Here is a 21,321-nt window from a genome sequence, read left to right on the forward strand (position 1 = left end):
ATAATATAAATATACTTAAACAATTACAGGAAAGTATATTCAAAGCATAAAACAAGAAAATGGTCTTAATGAGTGGCAGAAATGGAATCTCAATAGAGAAGTGAAAACAAAAAATGAAAACTCAGCTCTAGCTGAAAAGAACTAAAATGAAAAATCCATTAGATGGGCACAACAGCAGATGGAATGACCAAAAAAAAAAAAAAACTCAAGGAACTTGAAAATAGAGCATCAGAAATTACCCAACCCATAGAATAAAGAGAAAGATTAAAGAAAAACAACAGCTCTGCAGACACAGAAGGGACAGCATCTAATGATACAACATATAAGTAACTGGAGTCACTACTAATACACTCAACAAAATGGAATCTCAAAAGCATTATGATAAGTGAAAGAAGCAAGACTTAAAGGTTCCATACCATATGATTTCATTTATATAACATTGTCAGAAGGACAAAACTGTAGGGATTACAGATAGGGCAGCAAGAGGTTAGAGCTGGGGTAATAGCACAAGATAATTCTGGGGGGTGATGGAACTATCTGTATCTGGATTGTGGTGGTGGTGGTAGTTACACCATTGTATGCCTCTGTCCAAACTCCTTAGACTGGTACACCAGAAAGAGAATTTTATTGCACTGAAATTTAAAAAGAAAAAAACAGCAGCAGAGATGTTTAATAAATATTTACAAATGTCAAACATATTAGCATGACATAATTAAAACACTTTTGGATCAAAACCCCCACATCACACAGCCCCCCTTACCATCCCAGGCATACTTAATCAACAGCCACCCTCCCACTGCTGTAAATGACACACACAAATTTTTGATCATGAAAACTGGTGAGAATTTTTCTACTTCTGCCACAATAGTAAGTGACTTAGAGAAAAGGTTTCGGAATCAGAAAAAACTAAGTTGTATGACTTTGTACAAGCTTCTTAACCTCTAAGACCTCAATTTCCTTAAATGTGAAATGAAGAAAATAATACAATTCTCATTACCATTATTTTATCTATTACTAATATAACTGCCAATCAAATTATTATAAAGAATAAATAAGACAGGACACTTTATATAATAACACAGTGCTGGGCACATTGCTGACTTTCTCTAGTAGACTACCAAATACAAATTTTGTATAATATTTCATTAGTTCATCCATAAATTTCCATTTGCCTTTTGAGATCACCAGAGATGACGAGAATTCCTAGACAGTCGCTCAACATTTATTGAGCATCTATAATGTGCTAGATGGCTGGAATAAAAAGGTGAGTAAGATATCATCCATGTCCTGGTTTAAATAATAATTATAAAATAATCACAATACAGGGAACAGGGGAAGAATGATTGGGGATACAATTTCTACTCATTTTGAGTTTTCCCAATTTCTCCAAGGTACACCTGACCCTCCCCTGTTCTACTAAACATTAAAATTTCCTTAGACTTTTACAGGGTCATCAAAGAGCCATGTACTTTGAACACAATAGCTGGTAACAGTTTTAGTAGCTAGATCAAAACCTTACATCATCGGACTTCGCTGGTGGCGCAGTGGTTAAGAATCCGCCTGTCAATGCAGGGGACACACGTTCGAGCCCTAGTCCGGGAAGATCCCACATGCCGCGGAGCAACTAAGCCCACGAGCCACTACTGAGCCCGCAGGCCTAGAGCCCATGCTCCACAACAAGGGAAGCCACCGCAATGAGAAGCCCCCACACCACAATGGAGAGTAGCCTCCACTCACCGCAACTAGAGAAAGACCACGCGCAGTGGCGAGGACTCAACACAGCCATACGTACATACATACATAAATTAATTAATTAAAAAAAAAAAACTTACGTCATTCCTATAGTAACTATGATGTAAAACAAACATTTCACTCAGCTTAAAAGTAAATTTTAATCTCTGGAAGAACAAACAAATCATCCTAGTTTCTAACCTCTCTGAAAACTCCTTCAGTTATTTTTATCAGAATATTCTTGCTGTATCCAAGAAGCTTAAAATTTTTTAATTTTTTCTCTCATTTGGACATAACAACCTCCTTGCTACATAACAAATTACCACAAACCCAGTGGTTTACAATATCATATACTATCTTAGTTTCTGTGGGTTAGGAATCTGGCATAGTTTAGCTGGGTCCTCTACAAGGCTACATCAAGGTGTCAACCATAATTACATCCTCATTTGGAGGTTCAATTGGGGAAGGATCCACTTCCAAGGTTACTGAGATTGTAACAATTCATTTCCTTATGGCAGTAGGATTCAAAGCCAATGATGTAGATAGTAAGTCTGCTAGCCAAATGGAGTCTTATGTAACATAACTAGGAAAGTAACATTCCATTACCTTTAGCGTATTCTTTTGGTTAGAAGGAAGTCACAAATCCTGCTCACACTCAAGGTGAGGGGATTATACAAAGGCACGAACACCAGGAGGCAGGGATCATGGGAACTACTTTAGGGTCTGTCTGTCTTATTGTCCAACACATTCTGCCTAGGTACGTCACTGAAAGTTTAAGATTCTGCTCAGCCCTTGTTCTAATTATACATACCACTATACTAACACACATACACAAAACACATACATCTCTTTTATCTCCTTGACTTCACAGGACTATTTGTCACAGCAAAAACCTAGAACCAATCTAAATGTTTGCCAGAAATGAATTGGTTAAAAATCTGCACAGTATCATGCAACCAGTAAAAATGAGATACATACTGATAAGAAAAATATTCCAAGATATAACGTTATGCTAAAAAGCATGGTACAGATATGTATTATGTACTCCAATATATTTTAAAAATATGTATGCAAACACTCATCAATGTTTTTATATGTTTTTTAAAATGTCTAGAAATAACACATAAAACTTCTAATTAGTTGCCTCTGAGGAAAGGCTGAAATGAGAGAAGGACTTACTTTTCATTGTATCTCTTATACTATTTGAATATACCATACTCTGTTTTCATAATTGGGAAGTGGGGGGCTACAGTTAAGTATTTGGAAATGGCTTTGTTATCAAAATTTTCTTCCTTGTTTAATTTTACTGCTTACCTATAGTTTTGTTTTTGTTTCTGATTGCTTAAATATGGTCAATACATATTGTAGGGGAGGAAAAATATATTTTTCCCCTACCCTTCTAAATTTTCAACTGGGACCCCTGTAACAAGACATATTAACAAGAGAAAAGCATATAAGTTTATTTAATGTAAATTTTACTCAACACTGGAGGCTTCATAAGCAAATGAAGGCCTGAAGAAACAAACCTGAGTGTTCTTATGCCAAGTTTGATGAAGAGTGGAATATCGTGGAAAGAGTATAGTCAACTGACAAAAACTTGCTAGCATTATCGTTCAGATTTCACCTTTGGAGCTAAAGATGCTCCTTTCCTCTAGGTATAGGGACACCTCTCATGAGGGTTTTATGACCTGCTTTAGAGGCAGGTCAGTAAGTTCCTCCAGCACATGCTGTTGCTCTAATTCCTTCTGCTTAAAATATTCAATATGTGAAGGTGCCATACTTTGGGGTAGCATGTTCTGAACTCCATCATTATGCATTGGTAGAATATGTTTCTGCCACATGTCTTCGCTTAAACTGTAAGACTCCTTGAGGGCAAGAACAAAGGATAACTCATATGTGTGTTCCCACAGCTTAGTATACACGCTATATGTAAACTTTTACAAAATGTTTTCATTAATAAAATTAAGATGAAAGAAACCAAAGGGCATTTCATCTAACAGATACACTAGAGAAGAGGAAATACAAATTATGAAGGTTTATAGGGAGTCTTTAACTTAGTTGCTTGTCTTTAAAAAGAATAATATTGTATAATCATACCCACCAATCATGTGAATCTCATCCTCAAACGAGCAAAAAGTATCTAATGCTAATACTTGCTCTTACGAACTATACACTAAGAAAATGGTGTTAAAAGAGGGAACATAACAAATACCCCTGGAAACATTTTTAAAGATATTATCAAATGACTCCTAATATTCCCCAAATGATTCCTCAAAGCTGCCTAAATCTCATAGAAGCACTTTCAAATGTCAAGACTTATATTTTTCTTATTTGCTGCAGTTAAAATAAGGCAAGTAAATAAAGCTGAGAACTTTATTCAGGATATTTTTATATCCTGATTATATCAGTTAGATTATATCTGACTAAATTTTATGTAACTAGTTCCAGGATATCAAATTCAATTGACTTACGCTTTCATTCAAAATCTATTCACTGAGTACTTAGTACCTTTTCAGGCATTTTGCTAACTGCTAGGGATACACTAACAAACAGATTTAATAAAACTGCATGAATTTTCCATTAAAAGTAGGGTACTTTGTCTATTCCTTATCAAATCCACCAAAATGTAAGACTTCCAAAGTCAGCTCATATTCAGCCCTTGATCTTCCAGAGGTGACCTGGAGATAAAATCTCTGAGTTCATTGATTTCATTACTTTTATAGAATTTCTACTGAAATTTTGCTGATGTCTTGTTTAAGACATTAACACTTCAAGAACCATTTCATTTATTCCCCCCCCACCTTAAACAGCTCAATCAATGTTTGAAAATCTTTCCCTATCTTAGGCATTTTCTAAATACCTATGTTACATAATTAGCATTGTAATGGAGTAGATGCTGGTTATAGTGCTAAATTCTTAAAACTCACTAAAAGGCATATATGATTTTTAAAATTTTCTCAAAAAACTTTATGTTTTATTTTCTATGCATATGTCCCTATTTTTCCTTTTCTACTATGACGAACTAGTATTGCCTTCAAAACTGGAAACATCTTAGTTGAAGCAAATCACCTTGACGTAAAATTTAATATAGACAAATCTCCAATAAGCTGATGAAGTGCCTAAATCAAAGGAGATTACATTCAACTCCTAAGAACCAGCACTCTTTAAACAAAGTCAGACTCAAACAATGTTTTATTTTTTCCTCCATGACCCTTTAAACAAAGTCAGACTCAAACAATGTTTTCTTTTTCCCTCTGAGAGGCTTTTTAAATAAGTTATATTATATTTTTCATATAACTTTTAATATGCTGTTGCATTTTGACCCATTCATTATCCCATTACCTTCCATTCCTTTCAGATTTTTGCTTGTTTACCTGCCCTCAATTCAATAGGCTAGAAAAGGCCCTAAGTATGATTCAAGTTCTAGACTGAAGTATTGCCCAAGAGAACTTTGATAATGGAAATGTTCTATGTCTGCACTGTCCAAAAAGTAGCCACTGGCTACATGTAGCTATAAAACAGTTGAAATGTACAACTGATGAAATGAATTTTCAATTTTCCATTTTAATTCACTTAAATTTGAATAGCCATATGTGGCTGTTACTACCATATATGACAGAATAATAAGCAATGACCAATACATATCAGAATGGGTTCTTGAACAATAAGGTCAAACCATCCTCCTTTGGAAAGGTTACCAGACTGGTGGTAGGTATGAGATATGCCTCAGCACTAAATGAACTATACCAAAATATGCAGTGAGATTTTTCAAGCAGGATAGAGGTACAGGAGCTAGATGCTAGTATCTAATTCAGGAAGCCTTGGATAATAAGGTGGATTTTCATATACATTTTCTATGCTAATCCATATATCAAGCCTACAAGACACAAGAGGTATCCTCTATTATATAAAGGTGATCTCTTTTTAAAAACTGAGAAACTGGCTTAAAGGGATTATGTTATTTGCCTGTGTCACATAGCTAATAGATAAACTAGGACTCAAATACATAGCTGTACAGTCAAATTCAGTGCTTCTTCCACCATACTATACTGTCTCTCAAGTTTAATACACAACCCATCAAAATGCTATGCCCAGAAAATAAAAAGTGCTAGTGGTCACATATCAAATCACTAAGAGACAGATAGCTAGATGATAGATTCAAGGTTAGATAGAGAGGTTCTAAAATACTGATCAACTATTTCAGCAGAAGATCATTTCCTTCCTCACATATTATCTCTCCCAAATTCCACATTATTAAAAAAAAATCAAAGTAGAACACAAAACCATAAAGAATTAAGAAAAATATATAAATGAACATTTATCTGACTCTCAGAATAAAGAAGGAATTTCTAAGCCTCAAATCAGAGGAAAAAAAATATGAGAAACAGGAACGTGCAGTCAGACACTTTATGCTCACATTCGCAACAAAGACTAATGGAAACTTCATCAGGGATCAGAATTGGGACTGCAGACCACTTTCAAAAAGCATTAGGTTAGACTACATAAAAATTCAAACTATAAAAGATAAATGAAAAGCTGTAAAAATGTATATACAGATAAGATTTTAATCTTAAATATAAGGAATATTTATAAATCCATATTAAAAAAATCTGAACACTGTGATGGAAAAACACACAGAATTCATTAAGTTAGCAATTTACAAAAGGAATACTGGCTGCCAAAAAGGGGAAAAGAGGAAATATTCAACCTCACTAGTAATATAAGAAACCCAAGTTAAATCTGAGATGTTTAACTGATCAAATTGTCAAAGATTGCTTGGTTTGTTTTCATGATAACCAGTGATGGCTAAAGAATAGGGGAAAAGGCTACTCAGGCTTGTGGGAATATAAACTATAAAACCTGGAGGGTGTCACACATTTTAACACAAGAATCCCACTTTAAAATTTTTATCCTGAGAAATATGTTAATCAAAGAATTTATAGTGAAAGGGGAAGGAGAGGGAAAGGGGGAAGGGGAGGAGGAAGGGAATGTTCATTCTTAAATCTAGTTATGTATTTGTTATATTATTTTAATTTCTCAAAATAAAATATTTAAGTCATTACATACAGAATGATCCCAATTGTGTGTGTGTGTGCACATGTATGTGTATACATGTGTTTATGATTGGAAGCAATTATCATTGGGTCATGGGATTAAGATGCCATTTTCTTCTTTGCTTTTTGGTAACTGTCCCAAATTGCATGCAATGCATTGCATGTTCATATTCAGAAAGAAATTACTCCAAATAATCTACTTTTATAAGTAATTTTTCAAAGAACTCATAAAACAATTTCAAAACCAACAAGTATTCAAGGCTACTGTTAAAAAGTATCATTTACGGGCTTCCCTGGTGGCGCAGTGGTTGAGAGTCCGCCTGCCGATGCAGGGGACACGGGTTCATGCCCCAGTCCGGGAAGATCCCACATGCCGCGGAGCGGCTAGGCCCGTGAGCCATGGCCGCTGAGCCTGCGCGTCCGGAGCCTGTGCTCCGCAACGGGAGAGGCCACAACAGTGAGAGGCCCGCGTACCGCAAAAAAAAAAAAAGAAAAAAAAAAAGTATCATTCACTAGGGAAGCAAAGATGATCAAAGACGTCATACCACTTATTCTAAAATATGACACTTTCTCCCTTTCTTAATGTTTTCAATTCAACTAACTTGAGTAGCTGCACACACATATATATAAACAATGCACATACATGTATATAAATAGTACTATGTATATATTACACATACACAAGAAATGAAAACGAAAAAGAGATTGAGTAAAAAAAATAAGTATAAATGGAAGTTCTGCTGTTTTCTTCATATGGTACAATAAATAAGTTTTATCAAACTCAGTAATAAGGCCTAATCTGCAGTTTAGTTATCTCTTCCAAACACTAGAGTATTAATGATTTTAAAATACTTTCAGTATTACAGTTTTATAACTTCACTAGTCTCTAATAACTAAATATTCTCTCTTTGAAAAGAGAAACTCAGGCAATTTGGAATATTCAACAAGAAGAAAATAATAGTGTCCCACAGTTACCCATCTTACAGGAACTTCTTTAGGAAAATTCTAAATTAACAAATTAGGAGCCAAAAGGACAGAGCAGACTGCATCACTTGCTCTCAAGATGTGAGAAAAATAAAATTCAATCCTGCATTGTATAAAGCAAACTGCCCTGAATGAAATAATTACCTTTAAAATAATTCAGCACTATTTGCATGACCATCTAAGAATGAGAAAAGTATAAAAACATTTTATTGCGCAATTATGCCCCTGAGATACTTCTGCAGGTATCTGAGCTTTTAAGTTTACTTTTAACGTAGTCCACAAATAGAAAACTCAGGAAAATTTTCTATTCATCTGCTACCAGCAATGATAGTCAAAGATCTTAAAGAAAAATAATCCAAATTAATAAAAATAAAAAATTTTTTAGAGATGCTAACAGTATCCCAATACATGATTTTTAAAATGTCATGCCATTTCTCTCTACAATATATTCTCTTTTCACTTTTCTCTACTGTTCCACCTGGCACTCAAATTACAGGGAATAGAGGAGATGGCCAAGATGGTATAGTAGGAAGACCCTGAACTCATCTCCGTCCACAGACACACCAAAATTACAACTACTTACAGAGCCACTATCTATAAGAACAACCTGAAGATTAGCAGAAAAGATTTTCCAAAACTAAAGACATAAAGGAACCACATGAGAGGGGGAGGAGGGGCGGAGACACAGTATTGTCAGGACCCACATCACTCAGTCAGCAACCCACAAATGGGAGGAATATCACAACTAGTCCTCCCCAAGGAGCAATGGGTCCAAGCCCCACAGCAGGTTCCCCAGTCCAAGGGGTTGTGCACCAGGAAACAAGCCCCCAGAATTTCTAGCTTTGAAAACAGGAGAGCTTATATTTGGGAGCATGGGAGGTGGGGAAGGGGTGTTAGGAAACTGAGACTCTGCTCTTAAAGGGAGCACACATAATCTCAACATGCTCCAAGTCCCAGACCAGAGGCAATAGTTTGAAAGGAGCTTGGGCGAGACCCACTTGCTGATCTTGGAGAGCCTCCCAGAGAGGTAGGAGGTAAATGGGACACCGCTTGGGGGAGGAAATGATGGCAACAGCCATTTTGTGGAGCTTGTTCTACCATGATAATACCAGTACAGACAAGCTCCATTTTGGAATTCTCCCTCTAGCCGATTAGTGCCAGGGACCCAACACAACCCTCCAATGAGCCAGCACCAGCCCTGTGCCCACCAGGCCCTGTAGAGAGCCACACAAGAAGCCTACCCTGCCCTCCAGGAGGCTTGCAGCCACCACATAAGGCACAGCTAACTGGACAGTGGACAGCCCTGCCTACCAGCACACAGTACTCAGCCCCAGCACAACATAAAGGTTCATGCAGCCTACATAAGAGGGACCTCTAGAGCATACAGCTCTGGTGACCAGAGTGGAGTGTGCTGCTGGGCCCCACAGGACATCTCCTACATGAGGCCACTTCAAGATCAGGAAACATAAGCAGCCTACCTAATACACCAAAAGAAATACAGCGATTTGGCCAAATGAGGAGATAGAGGAATATATTCCAAATGAATAAACAAGACGTATAGCCTCAGAAAAAGAACTAAATGAAGTGAAGACAATCTACCTGATAAAGAGTTCAAGGTAGGTAGTGATCATAAAGATACTCAACAAACTCAGGAGAAGAATGAATGAACATGGTGAGAAGCTGGAAATAGCTGGAAAATACAAAGAAGAACCAAACAGATAGCTGGAAAATACAAAGAAGGACCAAACAGATACAATAAAGTGAAATAAAAAATACACTACAAGAAATCAACAGTACATTAGATCATACAGCAGAACAGATCAGCAATCTGGAAGACAGTACTAGAAATCACCCATGCTGAAGAGAAAAAAACAAAAGAGAATTTTAAAAAATAAGGATAGTTTAAGAGACCTCTGGGCCAACATAAAGCATACTAACATTATAGGGGTCCCAGAAGGAGAAGAGGGAGAGAAAGGGGGCAGAGAACTTACTTGAAGACATAACAGCTGAAAATTTCCCTAACCTAGGAAAGGAAAAGACATTCAGGCTCAGGAAGCACAGAAAGTCCCAAACAAGATGAACCCAAAGATGTCCACACTAAAACAAATTATAATTAAAATGGCAAAAGTTAAAGATAGAGAATCTTAAAGGCAGTGAAAGAAAAGCCAACGTTACATACAAGGAACTCTGAAAAGACTATCGGCTTTTCAGAAGAAGCTGCAGGCCAGAAGGGAGTGGCCTGATATATTCAAAGTGATGAAAGAAAAAAACCTAGAACCAAGAATACTCTATCCAGCAAGGTTATCATTCAGATTTGAAGCAGAAACAGACTTTTACAGACCAGCAAAACCTAAATGAGGTCAGCATCACTAAACCGGCTATACAAGAAATGTTGAAAGAACTTCTCTAAACAGAAAAGGCCACCACTAGAAACATGAAAATTATGAAAGGAAAAATATCACTTGTAGAGGCAAATGTACAGTAAAGGTAACAGATCAACCATTATAAAGCTAATAGGAAGGCTAAAGACAAAAGTAATAATATATATCCATAATAAGACACAACAAAAAGATTTTAAATATGATGTGAAAAATATTAAATGTGCAGGGGGTAAAAACTTAGGGTGGTTAGAATCTGTTCAAAATTAAGAGATCTATCAACTAAAAACAATCACATACGTGTGTGTGTGTGCGCGCGTATGCATGCAGTGCATATAGCTATTTGTTAACCTCATGGTAACCACAAACCAAAAACCTATAGTAGATACATACACACACACAAAAATAAAATTCAAACATAACACTAAAGACAGTCATCAAATCACAAGGGAAGAAAGCAAAAGAAGAGAAGAACTAAAAAGAATTACAAAAGCAACCAGCAAAGAATTAAAATGGAAAAAGTATATACCTATCAGTAATTAACATAAATGGACTAAATGTTCCAATCAAAAGACAGTGGCTGAACATTTTTTTTTAAAAAAAGAAAAAACCATATATATGCTTCCTCCAAGAGACTCACTTCAGATTTAAAGTTATATACAGACTGATATTGAGGGGATGGAAAAAGGTATTCCATGCAAGTGGCAAGGAAAAGAAAGCTGGAGTATCAATACTTACATCAGACAAAATAGACTTTAAAACAAAGACTGTAACAAGAGTAAAAGAAGGACATTATATAATGATAAACAGATCAAGCCAACAAGAGGATATAACAATTGTAAATGTATATGCACCCAACATAGGAGCATCTAAATACATAAAAGAAATATTAACAAACATAAACGGAGAAACTGACACTAATACAATAACAGTAGCAAACTGTCACACCTCACTTACATCAATGGACAGATCATCCAGACAGAAAATCAGTAAGGGAACATTGGCCTTAAATAACACATTAGACCAGATGGATTTAATAGATATGTATAGAACATTTCATCCAAAACCAGCAGAATACACACTCTTTTTAGCGCAAATGGACATATCAGAAGCTAGGCCACAGAACAAGCCTCAGTAAATTTAAGAATACTGAAATTATATTAAGTATCTTTTCTGGAAACAGTATGAGACTAGAAACAAACTATAAGAAAAAGACTACAAAAGACACAAACATGTGGAGGCTAAAAAAACATGCTACTAAACAACCAATGGTTTACTGAGGAAATCAAAAAATACCTGGAAACAAATGCAAATGGAAATACAACAATCCACATCTCTGGGACACATCAAAAGCAGTTCTATGAAAGAAGCTTGTAGTGAAACAAGCTTACCTCAGGAAACAAGAAAACTCTCAAATAAACAACCTTACACCTAAAGGAACTAGAAAAAGCAGAACAAACCCGAAATTAGTAGAAGGAAAGAAATCATAAATATCAGAGCAGAAGTAAATGAAATAGAGACTAAAAAAATTAAAAATTTTAAAAAAGTAAACACGAATGAAATTATGAGTTCTTTGAAAAGATAAACAAAGCTAATAAACTTTTAACCAGACTCATCAAGTAAGAGAGGGCCCAAATAAATAAAATCAGAAATGAAAGAAATAAAATCAGAAACGACACCACAGAAACACTAAGGATCATAAAAGATTACTAAGAACAAATATATGCCAATAAACTGGACAATCTAGAAGAAATGGATAAATTCCTAGAAACATAAAAATCTCCCAAAAATGAATCAGGAAGAAATAAAAAAAAATGAACAGACCAATTACCAGTAATGAAACTGAATCAATTAAAAAAAACAAAAACTCCCAACAAACAAAAGTCCAGGACCAGACAGCTTTACAGGTGGAGTCTACAAAACATTTAAAGAAGAGTTAACACTCATCCTTCCTAAACTATTACAAAAAAATTGAAGAGGGAGGAATGCTTCTTAACTCATTGTACAAGGCCAGTATCACCCTGATACCAAAACCATGCAAAGATACCACAAAGTAAATTACATGCCAGTATCGCTGATGAACACAGATGCAAAAATCAACAAAACATGAGCAAACTGAATTCAACAATACATAAAAAGGATCATATACCATGATCAAGTGGGATTTATCCCAGGGATGCAAGGATTTTTCAATAAACGCAAATCAAAGTGATACACCACAGTAACAAGCTGAAGAATAAAAATCATATTATCATCTCAATAGATGCAGAAAAAGCCTGTGACAAATTTCAAATCCATTTATGATAACAATTCTCAACAAAGTGGGTATAGAGGGAACATACCTCAACATATTAAAGGTCATATATTACAAAACCACAGTCAACACCATACTCAACAGTGAAAAGCTGAAAGCACTTCATCTAAAATCAGGAACAAGACAAGGATGCCCACTCTCGCACTTTTATTCAAAATAGTGTTTGCAATCCTAGCCATAGCAACCACACAAGAATTAAAAGGAATCCAAATTAGAAAGGAAGAAATAAAACTGTCCCAGTTTACAGGTGACATGTTACTAAGTATAGAAAATCCTAAACACATTACTAAAAACCGCTAATCTAATAAATTCAGTAAAGTTGCAAGATACAAAATCAGTATACAGAAATCTGGTGCATTTCTATACACTAACAATAAACTATCAGAAAAAGATATTAAGAAAACAATCTCATTAACAACTGCATCAAACAGAATAAAATAACTAAGAATACATCTAAGGAGATAAGAGACCTGGACCCAGAAAACTATAAGACATTGATGAAGAAAACTGAAGACAACACAAACGAACGGAAAGATTTACCATGCTCATAGAAGAATTAATATTGTTAAAATGACCATATTACCCAAGGCAGTCTAAATCAAAATACCAATGGCATTTTTCACAGAACTAGAATTAATAATTCTAAAATTTGCATGGAAACGAAAGATCCCAAAGAGCCAACAATCTTCAGAAAGAAGAACAAAGCTGGAATATCATGCACCCTGATTTCAAACTACACTGCAAATCAAAACAGACACACAGATCAATAAACAGAATATAGAACCCAGAAATGGACTCACACTTATATGGTCAATTAATCTACAACAAATGAGGCAAAAATATACAATGAGTAAAAGCCTCTTCAATAAATGGTGTTGGGAGAACAGGACAGCTACATACAGACAATCAAAGTGTACTAATTGGGCTTCCCTGGTGGCACAGTGGTTGAGAGTCCGCCTGCTGATGCAGGAGACATGGGTTCATGCCCCGGTCCGGGAAGATCCCACATGCCACGGAGCGGCTGGGCCCGTGAGCCATGGCTGCTGAGCCTGCGCGTCCGGAGCCTGTGCTCCGCAACGGGAGAGACCACAACAGTGAGAGGCCCGCATACCGCAAAAAAAAAAAAAAAAAAAAAGTGTACTAATTTCTCATAGCATATATAAAAGCAAACTCAAAATGGAATAAAGACTTAAATGTAAGACCTGAAACTATAAAACTCCTAGAAGAAACATAGGCAGTAATCTCTCTGACATAAGTCTTAGCAATATTCTTTTGGATCTGCTCCTCAGGCAAGAGAAACTAAAGAAAAATAAACAAATATGACTACATCAAACTAAAAAGCTTTTGTAAAGCAAAGGAAACTATCAACAAACTGAAAAGGTGCCTACTGAATGGGAGAAGACATCTGTAAACAACATATCCAACAATGGGTTAATATTCAAAATATACAAAGAATTCATACAACTCAACATCAAAAAAACAAACCACCCAATTAAAAAATAGGCAGAGGACCTAGACATCTTCCCAAAGAAGACATACAGCTGGCCAACAGACACATGAAAAGATCACTAATCATATTAAAACCACAATGAGATACCACCTCACACCTGTCAGAATGGCTATCATCAACAAAACAATAAATAACAAGTATTGGCAAGGATGGAGAAAAGGGAACCCTCGTGCGTTGTTGGTGGAAATGTAAACTGGTACAGCCAGAAGGGAAAACAGTATAGAGCTATCTCAAAAAATTAAAAATAGAACTGCCATATGATCCAGCAATTTAACTTCTGGGTATTTACCTGAAGAAGACAAAAATACCAATTTGAAAAAATATGTGCACCCTATGTTCATTGAAGCATTATTTACAATAGCCAAGGTATGGAAGCAACCTAAGTGCCCATCAATAGACGAATGGATAAAGAAGATGTGGTATATAAATACAGCGGAATATTTTTCAGCCATTAAAAAAAAAAAAAAGAAAGAAACCTTGCCATTTGCAACAACATGGATGGATCTAGAGGATATTACGCTATATGAAATAAGTCAAATATCATATGATCTCACTTATATGTGGAATCTAAAAAACAAAATGAAAACAGACTCACAGATACAGAGAACAAACAGGTGGTATCCAGAGGGGAGACAGGTGGGGGGTTGAAATAGGTGAAGGGGATTAAGAGGTACAATCCTCCAGTTATGAAACAAGCCACAGGGACATAATAAACAGCACAGGGATATGATCAGTACTATTATACAGTAAGTTTTATCGGGACAGATAGTTAATGGACTTATCATTGTCATTTCACAATATATGCAAATGTCAAATCACTATGTAGTATACCTGAAATTAACATAATATTGTACAACTATATTTCAATTTTTAAAAGATTACTTAGAATACCAGATATGTCAATGGATAGTCAATGCCAACATGAAAAGCAAGAAAGAGATTCCTACTGTTCATTGTGGACTAGAAGAAAGAAAAAGAAAAAGCTTCTGTAATTTCCAGTGGAAGAGTCATATTGTCAAGGCTGCAAATAGCCATTTGAATTTGTTCCCTACAAATGAGACAGGTAGATGTAAATGTAAATTCCCCTGATGTGTCTTAAGATCACCAGACAGTATGCTATTTTGAGCATAAACACAGTACAAAGTGCTAACAAGTTATATTCACTTTACTATTTACATAGCACTTGTGTATATTTTATTTCATTTCATTCTTAAACTCCTGACAATTGTGTTCTATCTCCATTTCTCATGTGAGCCAACAACAGCTCAGAGTAGTTAAGTAACTTATGTCATGGAGCTAACAGTCAGCTTTAAACACAGATCTAAGTGATCCCAAATAAGGTATTCCAAGTATGATTACAATGAAAAGAAAAGTATGATTACAATGTTAAATGACCTTAGAAAAGTGTTATTCATAGTTTCTAATCAAGTACTTCAATTAGTACTTCACTATGACAGACTCTCACCCTCAACCAAATAACAAATGTTAATTTCAGTTCATGACCAAAAGTACTAATAGACCATTCATTTCAACTACAAAGATAAAAATAAGTACCATGTTATCAGATATCTTACATTTTTTAAAGAAAAATATAATTAAACTATTAATTAGGATTTAAAAAGATGCTTTTATTGGCACAGATACCTTTTAGCCTCTTACAAATCTTCAGAAATCTTCTGTGACATAAGGTCACATATTCCACATAAAATCTTTCCTCTTTAATGTCAAGTTTCTACTATTTCAAGTATTTTAGCTCATTGTATTCTCACTGCCTACACTGAACATTTACCAACCTCTTAATCCTCTCCCAAAGAGCATCTCTTTGAATTCTGATTGCTTACCTTCCATCTCTGAGCTCTAGATTGCTACCTGCTTAATAAGGCAGTTCTCGGTTTCAAGATGCCAAAGTAAACCAGAGCAAGCCATAGTAGGGAAATGCAAGATTAGCTTAAACCTAATAAACATTCTATCCAAGAGGAGACAAGATTTCAAAATAGTTCCTCTTCCATTAATAAGCATCCTTCTCCCTTACTGTGGGTTTATAACCAACAAAGAAACAAACAAAGGAGTCAGACAAAGATAAAAATATAGCTGAAATCAGTGACCAAAAAAGCTACCTATTAACTTCAATTGTAAATTAAACTTAGAACTGTATACGTTTCATTTCCTTCTCCCTCATAGGGTCCAGGCTGCTCAGATAAATCCACCCTACAGGGAAGTAGAGAACGTTATGTTATGTCCTAAGAATTGAGAGCTCTAAAAACAGAACCAGATGTCACTGAGCAAAAGCATACTCAACTCCTTCTCCAGTCCTCACCTAATCCTTCCTTGAGAGGGCATCTCACCCAAGGAGTTGAAAGAAGGGGGAAAGCTACTTCCAAGAGAACTTCCTTACTTTACAAGTCATGTAGAAACATGGGGAGAGGAAAATGATGGTTCTTCCTTCAACAAACATAATCTCCAAAAATACATAATAGATTCTTCAGGATGTTTTTAAAACTCTCAAAGAGGAACACCTCACAGAATACACATCTTCTCCTGTTTCACTTCCCACACCAGAGAGAGGCAGGGATTGGGTGAAGAGGTATTAGACTAACTTGACCTAAGAAGACTGGGCTAAAAGAAAGAAAACTAAGTTTGCAAACTCTCAAAGTAGTCCTGATTAAAAAACAATATTCTATTTCCGTTACTCTAGGAGGTGGGTCAACAGATGAATGGATAAAGATGTGGTGCATATATACAATGGAATATTACTCAGCCATAAAAAGGAATGAAACTGAGTTATTTGTAGTGAGGTGGACAGACCTAGAGTCTGCCATACAGAGTGAAGTCAGAAAGAGAAAAACAAATACCGTATGCAACGCATATATATGGAATCTAAAAAAAAAAAAAAAAAAAAAACCAAGGTACTGATGAACCTAGTTGCAGGGCAGGAATAAAGAGGTAGACATAGAGGATCACAGAGGATGGACTTGAGGACATGGGGTGGGAGGGGGAAGCTGAGGCAAAGTGAGAGTAGCAACGACATATATACACTACCGAATGTAAAATAGTTGGCTGGTGAGAAGCAGCAGCATAGCACAGGGAGATCGGCTCGGTGCTTTGCCATGACCTAGGGGTGGGATAGGGAGGATGGGAGGAAGCCTCAAGAGGGAGGAGATACGGGGACATGTGTATGCATGTGGCTGATTCGCTTTGTTGTACAACAGAAACTAACACAGTATTGTGAAGCAATTATACTCCAATATATTTTTAAAAAAACAATATTCTATGTAGTCTTTGCATAAGTTATGATAAATTTAGTTGTAAAAAGCAGAGCTCTTTGTAAAATTGCACGGTAGACTAAGTGGTACTTGACCATTTCTATCTTCCTTTTTCAAACTCTCTCCCTCACCTAGCCTCCTTTCTCACCCTTACTCCCATCGAAGACCTTCACCTTGCCCTCTATAAACCTAAGATTCACTTCTTTCCTAGGACTGACCTCTAAACTCCCATTCCCCGCAGCCCAACTAAGTATGAATCAGATTATGTGATTAAAGTACTTCCCACTAATGGATAAATGTGGTTTAATCCACGGGGTTCAATTCCACAAATACCATTAAGCTCTCCTATGTATAAGGCACTGTGTTTAATCAATCAAAGTACCTATTCTTCTTACAAGAAAAACTAGCTAACTCAAATCAATCTTGTAATGGACAATGTAAAAGAGAAGCACATGAGTGCTTGCTTCACCTCACACTTTCCCCTTCCCATTTCTTCCCCTCTCGATGCCCCTCCCCCCTACCCCATCGGCCACGGAATAAAATCCAAGGAATCAATATTGCTTCCAATAAAAGTCAATGACTGGGAAGACAAAGTGGGATGGTACAGCAAACAATAAACATTCAAAACCACAGATGAGTCAATAGAGGGTCTCCTAGATTTATTTTACATATTAATCACAAATAACAATAAAGGGCTTCTCAATAAATCAATTCCCTTACAAGATACCTTTGCTTTGCTCAGAACCCTGTTATTAAACCATACATACTGAGAGGGTTTTTCTTCAGTTATTTCCACAGTTAAAATATTACTAAGTATCAGTTCAATCTGCCCTACCATATGTAAAGGCTATTAAACTTGCCTATTAAACTCAGCTGTTTTCAATTAGAGTTGACATTTTCCCCCAAGTACTCCCAGGTTTGAAATTCCAAACTAATTGGCATACTTTAAATCTTTTTTTTTCCAGTTGTAAAATTTATTAATTCTTACTCATAACACAGGTCTAAACCTGGAGAGCAGGATACAATTACTGACAGGTTTGGGTTTAGCTTGGGCCACATGAAGTTATTTTTAACTGTTTCAAGTAGTTGTCAATAATTTTAAAGTCAGGAGAACTGCAAGCAAAAATTTAGATTTCCTGTGTTCTCTTGAGAAGGCTGAAGACTGGGCCCATATTCATTATGGCACTGATCAGGTGAACGTGAGAATTGGATATCCCTCTTAGATGAGGCATAAACTCTTTAGTGTATTTCACTCATTTTTATTTTCATATGCCTAGTATCTGGAGGCATGTGAGTTTGCTATTCATTTGAAAGGTGCAGAATATCTTCCAGATCACTTCAACACTTCGCTAAGTCACCTAATGTAAAAAGCCACAAAGCAGGACATACTGGTTTGTAACTTCATAGTTAATAATAAAAAATTTTCACAAGGCTTAGAAGAAAGGTTGAGAAAGAAAAAAATTCAGACTGGTGGAAGGGTGACATACAGAATGTAAAAAGCCCATCTGAAAGTTTTTTTTGGGGAAAAAAAAAGGTGAAATCTCAAAAACATTGTCAAGACACTGAAAGCTTTCCTGACTCCATGGTTCCTTGCCATACTCCGTGCTTCAGAACCTCCCTTCCCACTTTTTTATGTGTAACAATAGCAGTTAGGTCATAAACTGTGAGAAATGTTAGGAAATTTATAAAACACATTTACACCTTCAAAAATAATTCTCCTCACACTTTTTTAACAGTCTTTATCCACCATCAAATCCTCTCCCAAGTATTTTCTACTGCTTTCCGCTTTGTATTCTAATGACAACTGGAGTCCTCATTTTCAAGGCTTGGGCTTCAGTCCTGGACGGGCTCTCCAGTACAGAAACTTTTTTGGCCGGTATAGTTGCACTCCTTATTATATCTCTTATACTAATTTCTACAATCTATTTCATTCAAAATTCATCTAACTGCCTCTCTAAAGTCTTGATCAAATTGTAGGGGGGGTGTACCCAGTTGGCCAAAGAAAATCAATACACTGTGATTTTTCTCTGATATTTTTAATTTAAATAAAAAGCATGAAGACTCTTAAAGATTAAAAAACATTTAAGTAAATTTTATATGCTAAGTGCATAAAACGACAAGCGAGTGATGCTCTATCTTTAGCATGTCTGGACTAGTGACTTCTCATCATGAACTCAATATACTGAGGAGAAAGATTAGTAGGAAATCTGTGAAGTCCAGTGATGGTCACATTGCGCCCACACTAACAAATTACTTAGTGATGTCTCACCTCCCTGCACCCCATTCCCGAGGATAAAGGGTGTGAGGAGACTTGAATCTGAAAAAGAAAAAAATAAGCAGCTTTTCTGTGCAAGTTTGGGGAAAACAAAGCGTTACCGCACGTGATACCATTACAGCATAAAACCACGCAACACCTTATTAGGGTCTCACTCCTCTTCACCCAAAGCGAGACTCGGGCCACCTTAGCTCCTATTGTGATGCACCCTCCTCAGGACCTCGCGGCGTTAACCCAGGATGACAGAAAAGGGGCGGCGCACAACTGTTCCTCTGCCCTGGTAATGAGGGTTGAGGGTATCGCCTTCATCTCTGGGGAAAGGCCTCAGAACTCCCAACCCAAAAACAGCACCCCCGAAACCCAACTCCCTTCCTTGCCTCTCCGAACTGGGCGCCAGCGGCCAGAGCCCAGAACCTCACCCACGGTCCCCAAGCAGGGTCCGGGACGTCCAGACCACCACCAGAGCAGTCCGGCTTTCAAGCCCAAACTCGCCCTCCGCCCCCACAAAAGCCCAGCCTCCAGCGCCGCCCCCACCGAGTTCTCCAGCTGAGTCCAGTCACCCTCGAACCTGTAGTCCTCCTTGAGTGTCCAGGCACAGGCTGGGGCCAGCGACACCTCCGCTTCCCCCACAACTGGATCCCTCCTGAGGTGTCTGAGGCGGCGGACGCTGCGGCAGCCGCGGCTACAAGAGCCGCCCCGGCAGATTACAGGCCGGCTCCTAGGCTGCTTCTCGCGAGATCCCGCGGTTCGAAAAGGCGAGATTAGCTGAGTTATCGCGAGAATGGCGGCTCACCGCGCAGGAGTTGGGCGGGGCGCGGAGAGGGCGGGCGGTTGGGGGAGTGGCTGCATGGGGTGGGCGTTGAGCCTGGGGGCAGGCGACGCAGAATGTAAGGCGCGGGTCCTGACAGACGTCAAATCGGGATCAACCGCGAGTCTCGAATCTGAGCGGCTGCGAGCAGAGTTACCCCACAAATCTTTGAATCTCACGTTTTTCCTTGACTTCCTGTCACCGTTAGAAAAAAGCGGACAGCGTCTCCAGCCCAGAGTTGGAGAATACCTCAAGGACGCTGAGTTTACTCAAGGAAAGCGTTTCCCTCAACTAAGCGAACTCCAAACTCGCCTTTGGCGGCTCAGCTGGCGGGTATTAACCCGCCTGGGTTGAGGAAAGGCGGTCCTCGTGAGGGCCACCTATTTCCTAGCGTCCGCAGCTGTTTGTTTTTAAACGCTGGGTTGGCGGGAACCGGTGTGCCATCTGGAGCTCTTGCAGTTGGGCCCCTGTGGAACGTCGACAGTAACCTGGATGGGATATTATTGCTCCTTGTGGCAGAAGGTCGCCAGTCATAGTGTTTCAGTCACTCAACTTTACTGAGCCTACTGTGTGTCACATGCTGGACTACACAAACAGAAATATGAAAGACACAGTCCCCAACCTCGAAGCTCACACCCTGGGGGCGAGACCCACCCGAAAACAGATAATCCTGTTACACTGTGGTGAAGGCCGAGCTGTGAGCTGAGAGGGAGGAACCGGCTCGGCCTGCCATGTTGAGGAAGCTTCCACCAGGGAGTGACATTTGAGCTGAATCTTGAAGGATGAGTAAGAGTTACCCAGTTTTGAGAAGAGTGGGAGGAGGGCTGCAAGCAGAGGAAGCGAAAAGGAAGAGGACCTGGTTTGAGTAATTTGCTATGAAAACAGATTTTGCCAGAAAGAACATTGCTGAAAAGCTTTTAATCACTGTTGAGTTGGGAAGAGAAAACTCCCTGGCTTCTACATGTGCTAACCAAAATGTTTTTCAAACCAGTGTTTATGCTAAG

General features: G+C 37.6%; 1 protein-coding gene across 10 annotated transcripts in view; it reads right to left on the minus strand.

Annotated features, from left to right (window-relative positions):
• Positions 1–20,246, minus strand: part of BTBD10 (BTB domain containing 10) — a 78,097-nt gene extending 57,851 nt beyond the window's left edge. For 2 of the 10 annotated variants that reach the window (XM_060103452.1, XM_060103451.1), the window contains exon 1: positions 20,078–20,166. The gene's annotated coding sequence lies outside the window, so the exon portion shown is untranslated. Of the gene's footprint in view, positions 1–19,503; positions 19,552–20,043 lie in introns of all 10 variants that reach the window. The other 8 variants (XM_060103456.1, XM_060103457.1, XM_060103455.1 and 5 more) reach the window with 8 other exon arrangements.
• Positions 20,247–21,321: the final 1,075 nt, after the last annotated feature.

This window comes from Mesoplodon densirostris, chromosome 7 (genome assembly GCF_025265405.1).
Source record: "Mesoplodon densirostris isolate mMesDen1 chromosome 7, mMesDen1 primary haplotype, whole genome shotgun sequence".
Classification (NCBI taxonomy): domain Eukaryota; kingdom Metazoa; phylum Chordata; class Mammalia; order Artiodactyla; family Ziphiidae; genus Mesoplodon; species Mesoplodon densirostris.